The sequence below is a fragment of the Saccopteryx leptura genome, chromosome 3 (genome assembly GCF_036850995.1).
Source record: "Saccopteryx leptura isolate mSacLep1 chromosome 3, mSacLep1_pri_phased_curated, whole genome shotgun sequence".
Taxonomy (NCBI): Eukaryota; Metazoa; Chordata; class Mammalia; order Chiroptera; family Emballonuridae; genus Saccopteryx; species Saccopteryx leptura.
The window spans coordinates 295,607,868-295,621,927 of record NC_089505.1 but is presented as its reverse complement, the minus strand read 5'-3'; positions in this window follow the sequence as shown (position 1 = coordinate 295,621,927).

The following is a 14,060-nucleotide window of genomic DNA, read 5'->3' as shown; positions in this document are numbered from 1 at the left end:
CTACTGACCTTAAATGAGAGTGAGCTACCAGTGCAGCCCAGAGACCCTGTCCTCAGTCACACCTGTTGACGTTGTTTCTCTTTCTTGAGAAAAAGGCATAGAAAGCTGACTCCCAAGGTTCTATCACCAAGCAGCACTGTGACACCAAGTCTCCATGCATCAGGTTCTGTCTGCTGTTGGATTCAAGGATGCTCCTCCAATAATTATTCCTTGCTTACCCTTTCTCCTCCTTGATTGGTTTCTACTTCTCATTGTCACATGTGTTTGTGAATTCTATGAAAAGGTACAGATTACCTTCAGAATCCAGCATGGCTCACCACTTTTTTGGGCACCACCTGCTGTGGGCTGCCAAGGTCTTTCCTCTGGTTGATAGAAACACACTACTTCCTTGTGTTCCTCGAACAGACACAGAGAGAATGCAGAGAAAGTTGACTTTATTCAGTGACTCATGCATCAAGCAACATCCCATCCAGCAAAGAGAAAGGAGCTCTGGACTGCTGCACGGAGGGAAAGAAAGGTTGTCACAGACAGAAGGGGCAGGACAAAGACCACCATGCCACTGCTGGCCATGATAAGATTCTTGGCTTCTCGGTTTGCACTTAGCACTGGTGATTCCATTTTAGGTCTCTCTCTCTCTCTCTCTCTCTCTCTCAATACCATGCTTCCATGCTCATCTGTCTAATCTCAGCACAGCAGCCAAAGTGATTCTTTTCAAATGTAAGTCAGAAACCTTTTGGCAAAATCCTCTGATCATTTTCTAACCCACTCAATGTCAGAACCATCTCAGTGCCAATAGCTCTCAGCCTAGTCTCCTTATTAATTCTCCACATTCTTATTGTACTAATATTCTCCCCATATTTTTCCATAATCATTGGCCTCTCAGCTGTTTCTGAGATATGCCCATAATGCAGTCACCTCAAGGACATTTAATTTGTTATTTCCTCTCTCAACAAATTCCTTCGCTCACTTTACTACCTCCTTCGGGTCTTTATGTGTATGTGCTTTCTCATGCGTGCCTTCCATGCATTCCTCTTTGAAGCTGCCCCTCCTGTTACCTTACCTTACCACCCTGTATCCCTTTCCCTGCCTTAGTCTCCCCCAAAACAGTCATTGCCATCTCTCACAGTCAGATTATCTGTGTTCTTATGCTGTCTACCTTCATTAACAGAACAAAATTCTAGGAAATCGGAGGCTTGGTTTCTTTCTTTCGTTTACTACTGAGTCCCAGGTACCTAGAATAATGCTGGGCACATAGGAGGTGCTCAAGAAACATAGGCTGAATGAATGCGAACATTTATTAATTTATATATTTAAAATATCTCTAGTCAAGTTAAGGTACAAAACTCAGCCAAAAGTCACTTATTCTTTACTAGAGCCCATTCTTTAAATTCTCCTGAAACAGGGAAGGGACCTCTCATCTCTACATTCTCATCCATACACAGCCCAACACAAGAGCCACCCTGGAAACTACAATTTTTGGCCATGGACAGGACATTTGACCCTCAGCCCTACCCGTTAAAGAACCCTTAAAGTCACTCCTTAGACCCTTCTCACGGTTAGCTTTCTTCTTGCTGTCTCTGATGACAAAGTATAGATGGACAGATGACACAGGGCGGGTGTGTCTAGGTGTGCTCCTCCAGGCCTGGCCAAGATGCAGCGGTTGGGGACAGGAACACTCCTTTAGCTACAGCTGTATTTGTTTTAGAGATAATTACTTTTCCATATGGCATTGGAGGGAGTGCATTACATTTACTTTAGGGAGAAAAAAGAGAGACTATCACAACTGTGTAACCAAGCAAAGTCTTCCAGTGTGCATGGTGTAGAAATGACATATAGCACTTACTGTATAGTAAGTTGGCCGTTAGCATGATAAATAGGTAGACTAACTCTGTTTATACGTACAGAGGTCTGTGCAGAAAAATCCCAGCAAACAACTACTCCTGAGGTTGGCAGCCCGTTTCATCGTGCATTCATTCACTGTGCTTATCACCGGCTGATTCCTGAATTCAGTTTGAAAACTAATTTAATGCGCACGAGTTTATAATGAACAGCTTACACTGATAAGACACTTGCCTATTTAGGTGGAAGTCAGAGTACTAAGAAATTAAAGGCATACATTCTAATCACATCTTTCAAGAATAAAATGCAATATGGCTCACAAAGTCATTAAGCCACAATATGTAAATGCACCTGGAAATGTATGCATGAATCATGGCGGTGACAATCATGGCAACTCTTGTTAAAGCGGACCTGTTAATCACTGCTTATGAAAAATGTATTTAGGGTCAGAAAGCGATCATGTCAAGAAACTTATGGAGAAATCTCTGGGTGAGGAAAGGTTTGATAACAAAGGCTATCATGTTGGCAAAGGGAGCGCTATTATGTGCGGCAGTAGGTGTGTCTTTTCTGCCTATGTCATCGTGTGACACTTCAATAATTCACCTCCAAGGGGAACCTTTCCTGTGCATATCTTCAGTCAGACATTCCCGTAATAACCAGAGCAGTAAGTACGTGGCCCACCCCCCAATCCAGCTTGTTCTCACTATTTCAGAACAAGGTTCAGAGGCACCCCAAAGCAGACAAACAAGAAAAGCTAATGTACCCATAACCATTCTTCTGTTGGAATGACTGGAATACATTTCACAACCACTGGTAGAAGAATACAAATGAGAACACACCAGCCTAGGAGCTTTGCTTTTGATGTTACGACTCAGGACTCTGGTCTCAGGTTTGAATTGCATAGATAATAACGCTGTAATGCTTTACCACACCAGTTCTAAAGTTGGCGATGAAGAGTAAGCGGACAGGAGTAGAAGATCATGGCAGGCTAATAGAAGTCATACTTTTAGTTCTTTCTATTGGGATAAATATTAAGGTTTCCCTAGAAGAAAATTTTCTGGACCTTCTACATGAAGTTAACACTTGTTGTTTAAGGAGCAACCTAAAGACAAGAGCTTTGAAAATTTCAGATAATAAAAAAGACCCACATCAAAAATATTATCACCGGAAATTATGTAAAGACTTGGTGCTTTCATATAAACACATTAACTCAGTATTGCCAGACAGCACATTGGCTGCTGTGCATTTCAAACAATAACCACCTGACTCAGAATATAATCCATGTGCTCAGAACTTAGCAGGGCTCACCAGGGAGCTCTGAGCGTGCTGGGGAAAGGCTGTCTAAAATTATTTCTTTCCCAAGTACTGTTAGAACATTAACATTCACTCCACCCCATGGTTGGCAGTGTTGATGTTTTCTGCAACTTTTGAACTCAGAAACATTGCCATGAGAGGATAGGAAGCAACTGGAGACTAATGTCATGTTTTTATTTCCATTTGGTTTGACTATTAAGTGCAACATAAGACAAGGTCAGTGTTAGATTCGGGGAGGTGTGCTGTGGCTGCCAGAGTGTAACATTTTGGAGCAGGAACAGGGAGGTGCTGATAGGGCCCTGCTGTGGCTGCCAGAGTGTAACTATTGAAGGAGCAGGAACAGGGAGTGCTGATAGGGCCCCTGTGAGGCTGAGAACAAAGAAGTTTATGTTTGAAATTCGCCACTAAGCTAAGCCCGGCCCCTGTTGCTATGCTGCGTGGGACCTCCCTAGCGAATAGCTAACTGCCACATCTGCTTCTGTATAATGCTTGCTCACTTAGGATATATAAGGACCTAGCTGTAAGTGCCAGGCGCGACTCCCGTTTGCAGCTCTTTGTGAGTACAGTGTCTTCGGACATCTTGGGAGTTTGCCCCTGCACAGGTTAAACTGGCCAATAAAGTAACATCTAAACTCCTGAAAGTCTCCGACGTTTGTTCTCGTATCCGGTGAATGCAACAGTCAGGGTCCTGCATGATGTCAGCTTATTAGAGAATGAGTAAGTGGAAAATTATACTTTACATTCTTAATAAAAATGACCACATTGTTTTTAGTGAGAAACCATTTGTTCTGAAATCTTCATAAGTTTTCTTAAATTGTTTGAATTTCATTAAAAATATCCTCACTTATTCAATAGTATAACTTCATTGTTGGAATATGGTTTATGTTTATTTTTTGTTAAACCAAAGTATGTTTTTTAAAAACTTTGGCTATTGAGTTTATACTTTCCTAAAGTTGATGGCTGGTCTGTAACACCAGGTAACAGCAAACTGGAGAGATATGAGTCTTTGTTGTGATGTCAAAATCTAATCAGAGTTACTGCAGTGTGAATAAAGGTAAATAAATGTGGTGGTATCACACTGTGTCACAGGGCAAAGGACACTCTAGTAACTAAGAGGTGGCCAGATTGTCCACCACTGGGTAGATTCTCTTAAATTTGATATCAAGAGAAGAACTTGCCCTTACTCATCCCTCATTGTGATTAAATGGCTCTATCTTGTCTGGTTCCTTCTCTCTCAGAGATCATTGTTTGCTTGTCCAAGTGAGAAAAGCCTGCGTCAACCTGCCACCCATCATCATCCCACTCAATCTGCTCTTTCTCCCTCTCCCCTGTGCTCGCCTGCTGCCTGCCCTGGCCCCTGCCTGGCTCAGACCACAGGCTCCTCTTTTCTCCCATGGATGGCTGTCCCAGCACACGACATGCTTCATCTGCTTTTCATCTCCCACCGAAGTCCTCTTTATAAAACACAAATAAGAAATGTCTCTATACTAGAGAAACATCTTCAATTTCCCCCCCTCCCCCAGTCAACATCAGCCTAAAACCGGAAAACCCTAGGGTAGGACAGAAGCAGTCACCAGCTTGCTCCCCACTGTCATTCTTGGGCATTTGTGCCTGGCGCACCAGCTGCCGCTCAAGACAAATTATTTGCCAATGTACACGTAACTGGACTGTCTCCCCTCTGGGCCTTTATAGCTGTTTCTGTTCCTAGATGAGTCATATATTCAGTTTATTAATACTTAATCTTTGCATTTTACAGCTTATTCAAGGGGCACTTTTGCTGTCCCTCCAATCATGACTCAGAGTCCCTTGAAAAGTTTAAATTTAGTATCTCATGAATGACTTAGATAGCAGTTGTACTTTCACCATTTTTTTTTAGCTTAAATTGTTAACTCTTTTTTAAAATTTTTATTGACTTTAGAGAGAGAGGAAGTGGAAGAGTGACAGAACATTGATCTGTTCCTGTATGTGCCTTGATCAGGGGTTGAACTGAAAACCTCTGTGCTTTGGGACAATGCTGTCACCAACCAAGTTAACTGGCCAGTGCTCAATTGTTAACTCTTTCAATGAACAAATTCTGAGTTGTTTTATTCCCAACATATTACAGTTTCTTAATACCCATTTACTGACCATTATGCCAAGCGAAGTAATCTAGTTAGAGAAAGACAAGTACCGTATGATCTCACTTATATGTGGAAACTGATGAACAAAATAAACTAACAAGGAAAACAGAAACAGACTCATGGATAGAGAGCAGTAAGACAGCTTTCAGGGTGGGAGACTAGGTGAGGGGGCTGTAAGTCTTGAGCTAAAAAAGGAAGAAAAAGAGAGAAAAATCTCACAGGCAGGGAGGATAGTTTAGTGATTGTCTGGGGAGGTAGATGAGGGAGGTGGAGGAAAGTAAAGGGGAGATAAATGGTGATGGACAGTGACTTGACTTGTGTGGTGAATATACAGGCAGTGTACAGATGATGTGTTGTGGAATTGTGCCCCTGAGACCTGTACACTTTCTTTGACAATTGTCGCTTCAGTAAATTCAGTAAAGGAAAGAAAGGAGGAAGGGAGGAAAGGAGGGAGGAAGGGAGGAAGGGAGGCAGAGAGGAAGGGAGGGAGAGAGGGAAGGAGGAAGGGAGGAAGAGAGGAAGGAAGGAGGGAAGGAAGGAAGGAAGGAAGGAAGGAAGGAAGGAAGGAAGGAAGGAAGGGTGGGAGGAAAGAAGGAAGGAAGAAAGGAGGGAAGGAAGGAAGGAAGGAAGGAAGGAAGGAAGGAAGGAAGGAAGGAAGGAAGGAAGGAAGGAAGGAAGGGTGGGGAGGAAGGAAGGAAAGAAGGAAGGAAGGAAGGAGCAAAGGAATGAAGGAAGAAAAAAGAAAGAAAGAAAGAAAAAGCTAGCTTAATTGAAGGAATGTTTATTTGGCAAAAGAAAAAAAGTTTCAATGTAGTTTTATCTGCTAATCCCGGCCACCATTATTTATGGCTGTTCTGTAGATGGCATCTAACATTTTAAAGCCTTCAATCCATATGTGAAGGTCTGTATTTGATTTGGGATCATTTATCTTCTGTCTATTGCAATTCTTTGGTGTTAGGATTCTTTATTTGGCTATTTTACAGATAAATCAGAGTTTAGAGAATGTGCAAATATGTTAAAGTAAAGAGCTAGAAACACAATCAAAAGTTCCCTCAGGTTATTTTCTGTTAAATACTAGGAGGTTTCTCCTATCTCCACTCTTGTTCCCAGTCCTCATTCATTTTACAACGCAGAAGAGTTTAGGCAATTAAGCAGCTGAGAATTTTGGGTATGGTAAAAAACATAGTTGGGCAAATGAATGAGAAAATTCGTAGCATCTAAATTATATTCTATTCATGGAACCTATCATTACATCATCTTTGAAGGAGATAATTTTAAACAGCTTTTCACAATTCTACCTTTCTATCTAAAGTAGTAGTTATTGCAGGATTAAAATTTGTTTTCAATATGCACCAATGTTTTCCATCTCAAAAGGTTAATAAATTTTTCAAATTTATTTTCAGGGAGAAGCCAATTTATTTATTCTTGTATAATTAATTATGAATTATATGCAGGAGCTGTTAAAATTGTAATGTCACTTTGTCAAAACAAATGGGGAACCAGATTATATATTAACATGTGTATGTTTACTATATTTCCACTTTGATGTGACATATGTATTCGCATTTATATTGTATGTAATCACGTCTACTTAAGTAGAGTGTCAAATTTCACTTTTTAATATTTTCTATATAAATGTTAATTTAGAAGTGATTCAGGCCTGCATTTGCATAATTTAACTAAACACATAAGGGGGAGAAAAGAAAAATAAAACAGGTGAAATGCACGGAACACCTGACATTCAGGTGCATAGTAACAACTGGGTTACCTGGTTAAGGCATCTGGTTGACATGTGTTCTCTCAATTTCTCTCTCTAAAGTCATACAATTCAAAGGTGATATCTAGTTGATAAAATTACACAGCCAAGCATTTATTTTACAAATGTAAATGGTAGGTGGTAAAATATAACATGGAGATTACACATAAAAGAAAGAAACCAGGCACAAATCCATAAGCAATCTATACTCAAGGTATGCATTTGCTCTGAAGACCCTACGGGGTGCATAGTCCTCAATGTACCCCTCCCAGAAAGCAGAGGCAAGTAATAAAATGTTCTGAGTTGATAAGCACCACAAATGTAAGAGATGGCTCAACACCTTTGATACTTAAACTATTGTAGATCTGCTCATTTGCAGTGCTAAATTTTCAGTCAAATTTTCAAAGAATGAATGAGAATGCAATAAAAATCCATAATGTCTAGGACTGAGATAATCTCAATTGAAGATCTCATGTTAAGTCTTCTTATTACACCCACAGACACATGAGACTCACACACACACACACACACACACCAAAAACAGCACCGCACCTCAGGAAAGGGACACAAGGAAACCCGAGGAGGTGTTGGTGTGTACTCCCTACGTGGAGATAATGGTTTCACAGGTGTTCGCCTGTGTGCAGTTCTTTGTCAACTATGCCTCAATCAAACTGTTTTACCAAGTAGCAGGAAAGTGAGATCCCTAGAGACCCAGATTTTCAAGTTTCTTCAATGAAACGTGAGCACGTATCTACTTTGGGACAGGCACTATGTGGGTTACTGCAGGTCTAAGCTGGGGTTCACGAGCGTACATATTTCTAGAGTGCATTTGAATATGCACCTCATTTTTTTCCTGATTTTTATACTTTGAAAGAACCACATGCTTACATTACATAAATGTAGCTAACAAAGCTGGAGCATACATTAAATTTAGGGCAAAATGATTTGATGTGAATTAGAAAAGAAATGGCAGACACCATAAAAATTAAGTGTCAAAAAAGTTAAAAAAAAAGAGACAAGGACAGTGCCCACAGGGTGGTTGATACTTTTATTACATGGAGGTACAGTAGTGTGTGTGTGTGTGTGTGTGTGTGTGTGTGTGTGTGTGTGTGTGTGTTTAGGGGAAGATTCTTGCATTACATAAACATGAGGTCCCAGCTAATGTTGGAGTTGACATTTCAGTGAACAAGTTGAAGGCAAGGGACAACTATGGGCAACAGTCAAGTCAGCAAGACAATATTTAACTCTCAGTGTCTTGTTGATGGCGAGCCAAATGGGACAATAGCTCGGCAGGTGTTCATTGCTTCCTGCTTCTCTGCTCCGTCTGCACACAGGCAGTGTGATGTTGCCACAGGGGCATCTTTACAACACAGACATTTACTAAAGCTACAAATCAGTACGTTCTGTGCTTTCCCTGGAGAGCCTGTTGTTAAATTTCCCAGCACACCACTGTGCGCACATCATTCCCTTAGTGACTTTTGATTGTTACATGTGCACATCTGTGTATACTTTACCCGTTATTTTACCTGTTCTTGAAATGCATAAAACTGATTGTCTCAGAACTGCTGCTATCACCTGAAGCTTATTAATGAAAATGCATCTCCATTATTTTATATAACTCTTTTGAGTCTTCACTAGACTCTCATGTTCTGGGCATAGTGCAATTAATTTCTCAGTTCTCTAGTCTGATATTTGAGTTGTTTTCCATTTTTTCACCACTGCTAACAGCAATGTGCTGAGTTTTCTGCCCACTACTACTTTTTTGCTCTCAATGTGCAGCAATTTCACCTGCATGTAGAGCTAGAAATAGGATGATTCCTAATAGTTTGAAAATTTTAAAATAATGCCATTTGTTGACCAAAATGATTCTAACAATTTACATGCCTACCACAAGAAACAATTCATTTTCCTAGTAGTTTTTCTATCACTGGATTAATAATTTAGGTACTAATTCTTTCCAGGTACATGGGCAGAAAGTCTTATTTTGATATAAATTTGCATTGTTCTGATGAATGGTTTGTGCGGGCTTGTGTGTGAGTGAAGTCACATGTATGTTATTTTCTATGAATTGTCAGATCATGTCATTTGCCATTATTTTATAGATGGTTTCTTTGTTTATTAATTGGTAGTGGTTATTAATATATTCCTGGTTCTACTCTTGTGTTAACTAAACACAGCTGATGGAAACAAGCACTACTTACTACTACTTTTAAATGCTTTCCATTCTGATAGATCTATATTCAGGTTTTATGGATTAGTAAAAATGTTTAATATTAATCTTAGAATATAATTATAATTACCATCTTCTAAAATAATTCTGTCTTTTAATAAACAGAATACTTCAATTTTAATGAATATTTATTTTCATATATATATGTATATACAATATTATATTGACATTTGGGGCGAAGAGGTTAAGAAATTCTCCCATATATCAAGATTTTAAATGTTTATCTATACTTTTCTAGAGGTTTGAATATATTTCCTCTATTACTTCCTCCTTCCTCTTTCCGCCTCCCTCCTTCCTCCCCTCTCATTCTTACTTCTTCCTTCCTTTCTTTTTTTTTATCAGGATAAACATTTTTTCTAGTTACCTAATTGTTTAGTCTATTTTATTTTTGACAATCTGTCATGTTATTTTTGTCAGATATCAAAATTTTCTCTGCTTGTATGTCTGTTTCAAAACTTTTATTGCTGTCAATTAATTAGTCTTTCATCACTGGAACAACACTATTGTGTCTATTTTAGATTATAATAAACATTGTTATATTTTAGAATAATTTTCTTCCCTTTTTTCAGAGAGCCTTGGCATTTCTTTGATCTTTGCTTGTCTATGTTCAGTTTAGAATTAACTAGGTCAAGCTATAAAAACTCTATTTGGAATTTTATTAGAAAGCCATTAAATTTCTAGAACAACTTTGAGAGGATAATGTCCTTATGGTAGTAAATCTTTTTATGCACAAGCTTGAAATAGTAAACTAATTATTAAGGCTTTCCTTAATGTTTTTCATTATAGTTTTCTAAGTTTTAATGCATAGCTTTTACATAATTTATTTTGGATTTTTTAAAATTAGTTTGTGGCTTTATTTAAACTTTTAAATAATATATTTTATAATTATGTTTTTAATTATTCTTGATTATATATAAAATACAATCAACATATGTGCACTAAACTTTTTATAATCACTTTGCTAAACTTTCTAATTAATTTATGAACAAATTCTTTTAGATGTTCTGTGGAGATGATCATTACCTACCAATAATTACAATCTCATTTCTCTTTACCATTCCATATGTAACCCATTGTTAAGACTTGTTAGGTGGATGTCTGTACAACTTCAAAACCCTGCCTAGAAGGAGTCATTTAGAATCCCTTAAAAAGTATAGTTTTTATAGTTTAAAATAATGTTAAAATTTTAATATTAGGACCATCTCAATGACTCATTAAAATACAGATTGATCAATACCTCTAATCATTATAAAAATGCAAATGAAAGCAACAATGCAATATTACCTCACACCTTTCAGAATACCTATCATCAAAAAGTCAACAAACAAACAAACAGGCCCCACTGTAGGATGTTGGCCTGGCATGTGGAAGTCCTGGGTTTGATTCCTGGTCAGAGCACACAGTAGAAGTGACTATCTGCTTCTCCACACCTTCTTTCTCTTTCTCTTTCTCTCTCTCTCTCTCTCTCTCTCTCTCTCTCTCTCTCTCTCTCTCCTCCCCTTCCCTCCTGCAGCCCTGGCTCAAATGGTTCGAGCAATTTGGCCCTGGGTGCTGAGGATGGCTCCATGGCTTTAACCCAGGCTCTGAAATGGCTCCCTTTTGAGCAATGGAGCAGTGGTCCCAGATGGGCAGAGCATCGCTCCCTAGTGGGCTTGCCTGGTAGATCCCGGTTGGGGCCCATGTGGAAGTCTGTCTCTCTTCTTCCCTACTTCTCCACCTCTCATTTAATAATAATAATAAAAAATTCAACAAAAAGCAAGTGTTGGGGAGAATGTGGGAAAAAGGGAGTCCTTGTGCACTGTTAATGAGAATGCAGATTGGTGCAGCCACTATGAAAAACAGTATGGGGTTTCCTCAGAAAAATTAAAAATTTAACTGCCTTATGATGCAGCAATTTTGCTTCTGGGAATATATCTGAAGAAATTCAAACCCCTAATTTGAAAGATTATATGCACCCCTATGCTCATTGCAGCATTATTCACAATAGCCAAGATATGGAAGCAGCCCAAATGCCCATCAGTGGATAAAAAGCTATGGTACATTTATACAATAGAATATTATTTGGCCATTATAAAAAGGAAATCTTAACTTTTGCAACAGCATGGACCCGGAGAGCATTATTCTAAGTAAAAAAAAACCAGTCAGAGAATCACAAGAACCATATGACTTTACTTATAATTGGAACCTAATGAACAAAATAAACTAACAAACAAAATAGACACAGACTTTTTTGTGATACAGAGAGAGGGATAGATAGAGACAGACAGACAGGAAAGAGAGAGATGAGAAGCATCAGTTCTTCATTGCAGCACATTACTTGTTCATTGATTACTTTCTCATATGTGCCTTGACCAGGGGGCTACAGCAGACCAAGTGACACCTTCCTTGTTCAAACCAGCAATCTTGGGCTCAAGGTGGTGAGCCTTGCTCAAACCAGATGAGCTCATGCTCAAGCTGGCGAGCTCGGGTTTCAAACCTGGGTCCTCTGCATTCCAGTTGGACGCTCTATCAACTGTGCAACTGCCTGGTCAGGCTAGAAACAGACCCTTAATACAGAGAACAGATTGACAGCTTTCAGAGGAGAGTGAGGATGTTGGGCTGGGTGAAAAAAGTGAAGAAACTGAAAAGGACAAAATGGTAGTTATGGAATAGTCATAAAGGTGGAGATTACAGTACTATATATGGACGATAGCCAATAATATCGCGATAACTATGTATGAGACCAGATGGGTACTTAAAGAAGTGGAGGGAGCACTCTGTAAAGTGTGTGATTGTCTAAACACTTTGCTGAACATCGGAAACTAATACAGAATAGGATTAAATGTCAACTATAATTAAAAATAATAAATTAAGAAAACAAGTTTTATTCTTTTATTAGGTTTTTAAAATTTAAAATCTTTATAATTAATCTCACTAGTAATTAAATTTTTATTACATTGTAGTAAAATCTACAATAAAGATCAATTTGAATGCTGAAATAAAATTAAGATGTCTAGCCTCTCTCCTCTCAGTGTTTTTGTTTCAGATATGTTTGATCTGGAGTGATGCTTGAGAATTTGCATTTTCAGTTTCCAGATGTTGCTAATGATTCTGGTCAAGGGACCAGGACTGAAGAAGTTCTTGTTGAAAATACAGATTGGAAACATGTGTTTCATGAGAAATTTGTGACGTTATTTAAGTAATTTTATATACTATATACTCAATAATAATATAATTATAATTATAACAATATAATATACTGTAATTATAATAATAATAAGGATAACATACTTCACCTTTGACTTTATAAAAATTAAATATTGGAGCATTATAAATCACTTATCCTAGCTTTTTTTGTACAATGCATTGATGTAGTTTTTATCTACCTTGTGTCTAATGGAGTCAGCAGATGGGCTAAGTGCATTGCCTATCAGGCGTCCGCAAACTACGGCCCACGAGGCCATTTATCCAGCCCCCACTGCACTTCTGGAAGGGGCACCTCTCTCATTGGTGGTCAGTTAGAGGACCACTGTATTTGGCAGCCCTCCAATGGTCTGAGGGACAGTGAACTGGCCCCCTGTGTAAAAAGTTTGGAGACCCCTGGATGTTCCTGGGATTGATGGAGTTCTGGGATTCTAAATGGAGTTAAGGATTTTGACCTCTGATATGACAAGGCATTTTATCCTGGCCTCAGCTGAAACAAATTTCTTCAGTAAAGTTTAGGAATGGATGAAAGTAAGGATTAACCCTGCCTTTCATTGGCAACATTAGTAATAATCAAAGGGTGACATGCCAGGTTTGTGCAATTATTTTATATTAAAGCTAAGAATCACAATTACTGTGGCAAAGAATCAGGACCACAGAGATCCTGAAAATGCACAATTTAAGCACATAGCTTAAAAATGGCCTTGCAACAGTTTATTACTTTTCATCAACCTCCAAATTCATTAAAAGTACATTAAAGACAGCCTATAGGTTGCACTCAGGCTATTGCATGTTTTCCAATAGAAATCACCAGATTTAAAACCATATAAAACACTGGTTTTGCCTAATTTCCCCCTTGAGATTGAAAAACATAATTGGCCAATTTATCACAAACATCAAGAGACCCGATTGACTAAAACAAGTAAATCTGGCTCCATAATTCTTTCTAAAAGAGATGGAAAGGGATTTATTTTTATAGCATCCAAGTCTGTGAGTGGGTAGACAGGCTAGAATCACCTTCTTGCTTTATGAAACTAGCCTAATTAATTTTTATCCTCTCACTGGAGGATAGAAGTTAATTTGTTGCTTGCTTATTCTGCCTTTATATGCAGTAAATCATCCAGCTAGGAAAATAACAAACCTTTGGAAAATGGTGATTCTATTCTATTTACTGGATTAGAGAGAAAGTATTGTAAACTTAATTAAATTGTGATATGTTTCAGTAGCTGTTAGTTATAGAGATAGGACAAAGAATGCCACCCTCATGGTCCTGCATGGGTGTATACTGATCTATCCCTTAAAAAACATTATGCTTTTATTGGGCTAGATCATCCAGGATCTGACCTGAGAATGTCATTTGATTCAGTAAGAAGTAACATCTGTCATCTGTAGCAAGCCCAGTACGAGCATCTTGGAAGAGATAATTTAGTCAACTGCCTTTTAAACGTGTCCTACTCCTCAAGAAATCTTGCAAGTTTAGTATTTTAAAATGCTATTAAAATACAAACATGCATGTCAGTCAAAAAACGCAATGGTGTTTACTAGAAAATTTGTCAGGAGTTCTAAGTAGCTTCTTAGTACTAAGTTGAGCAAAGGAGAGATTTATTAACTTTTCCAA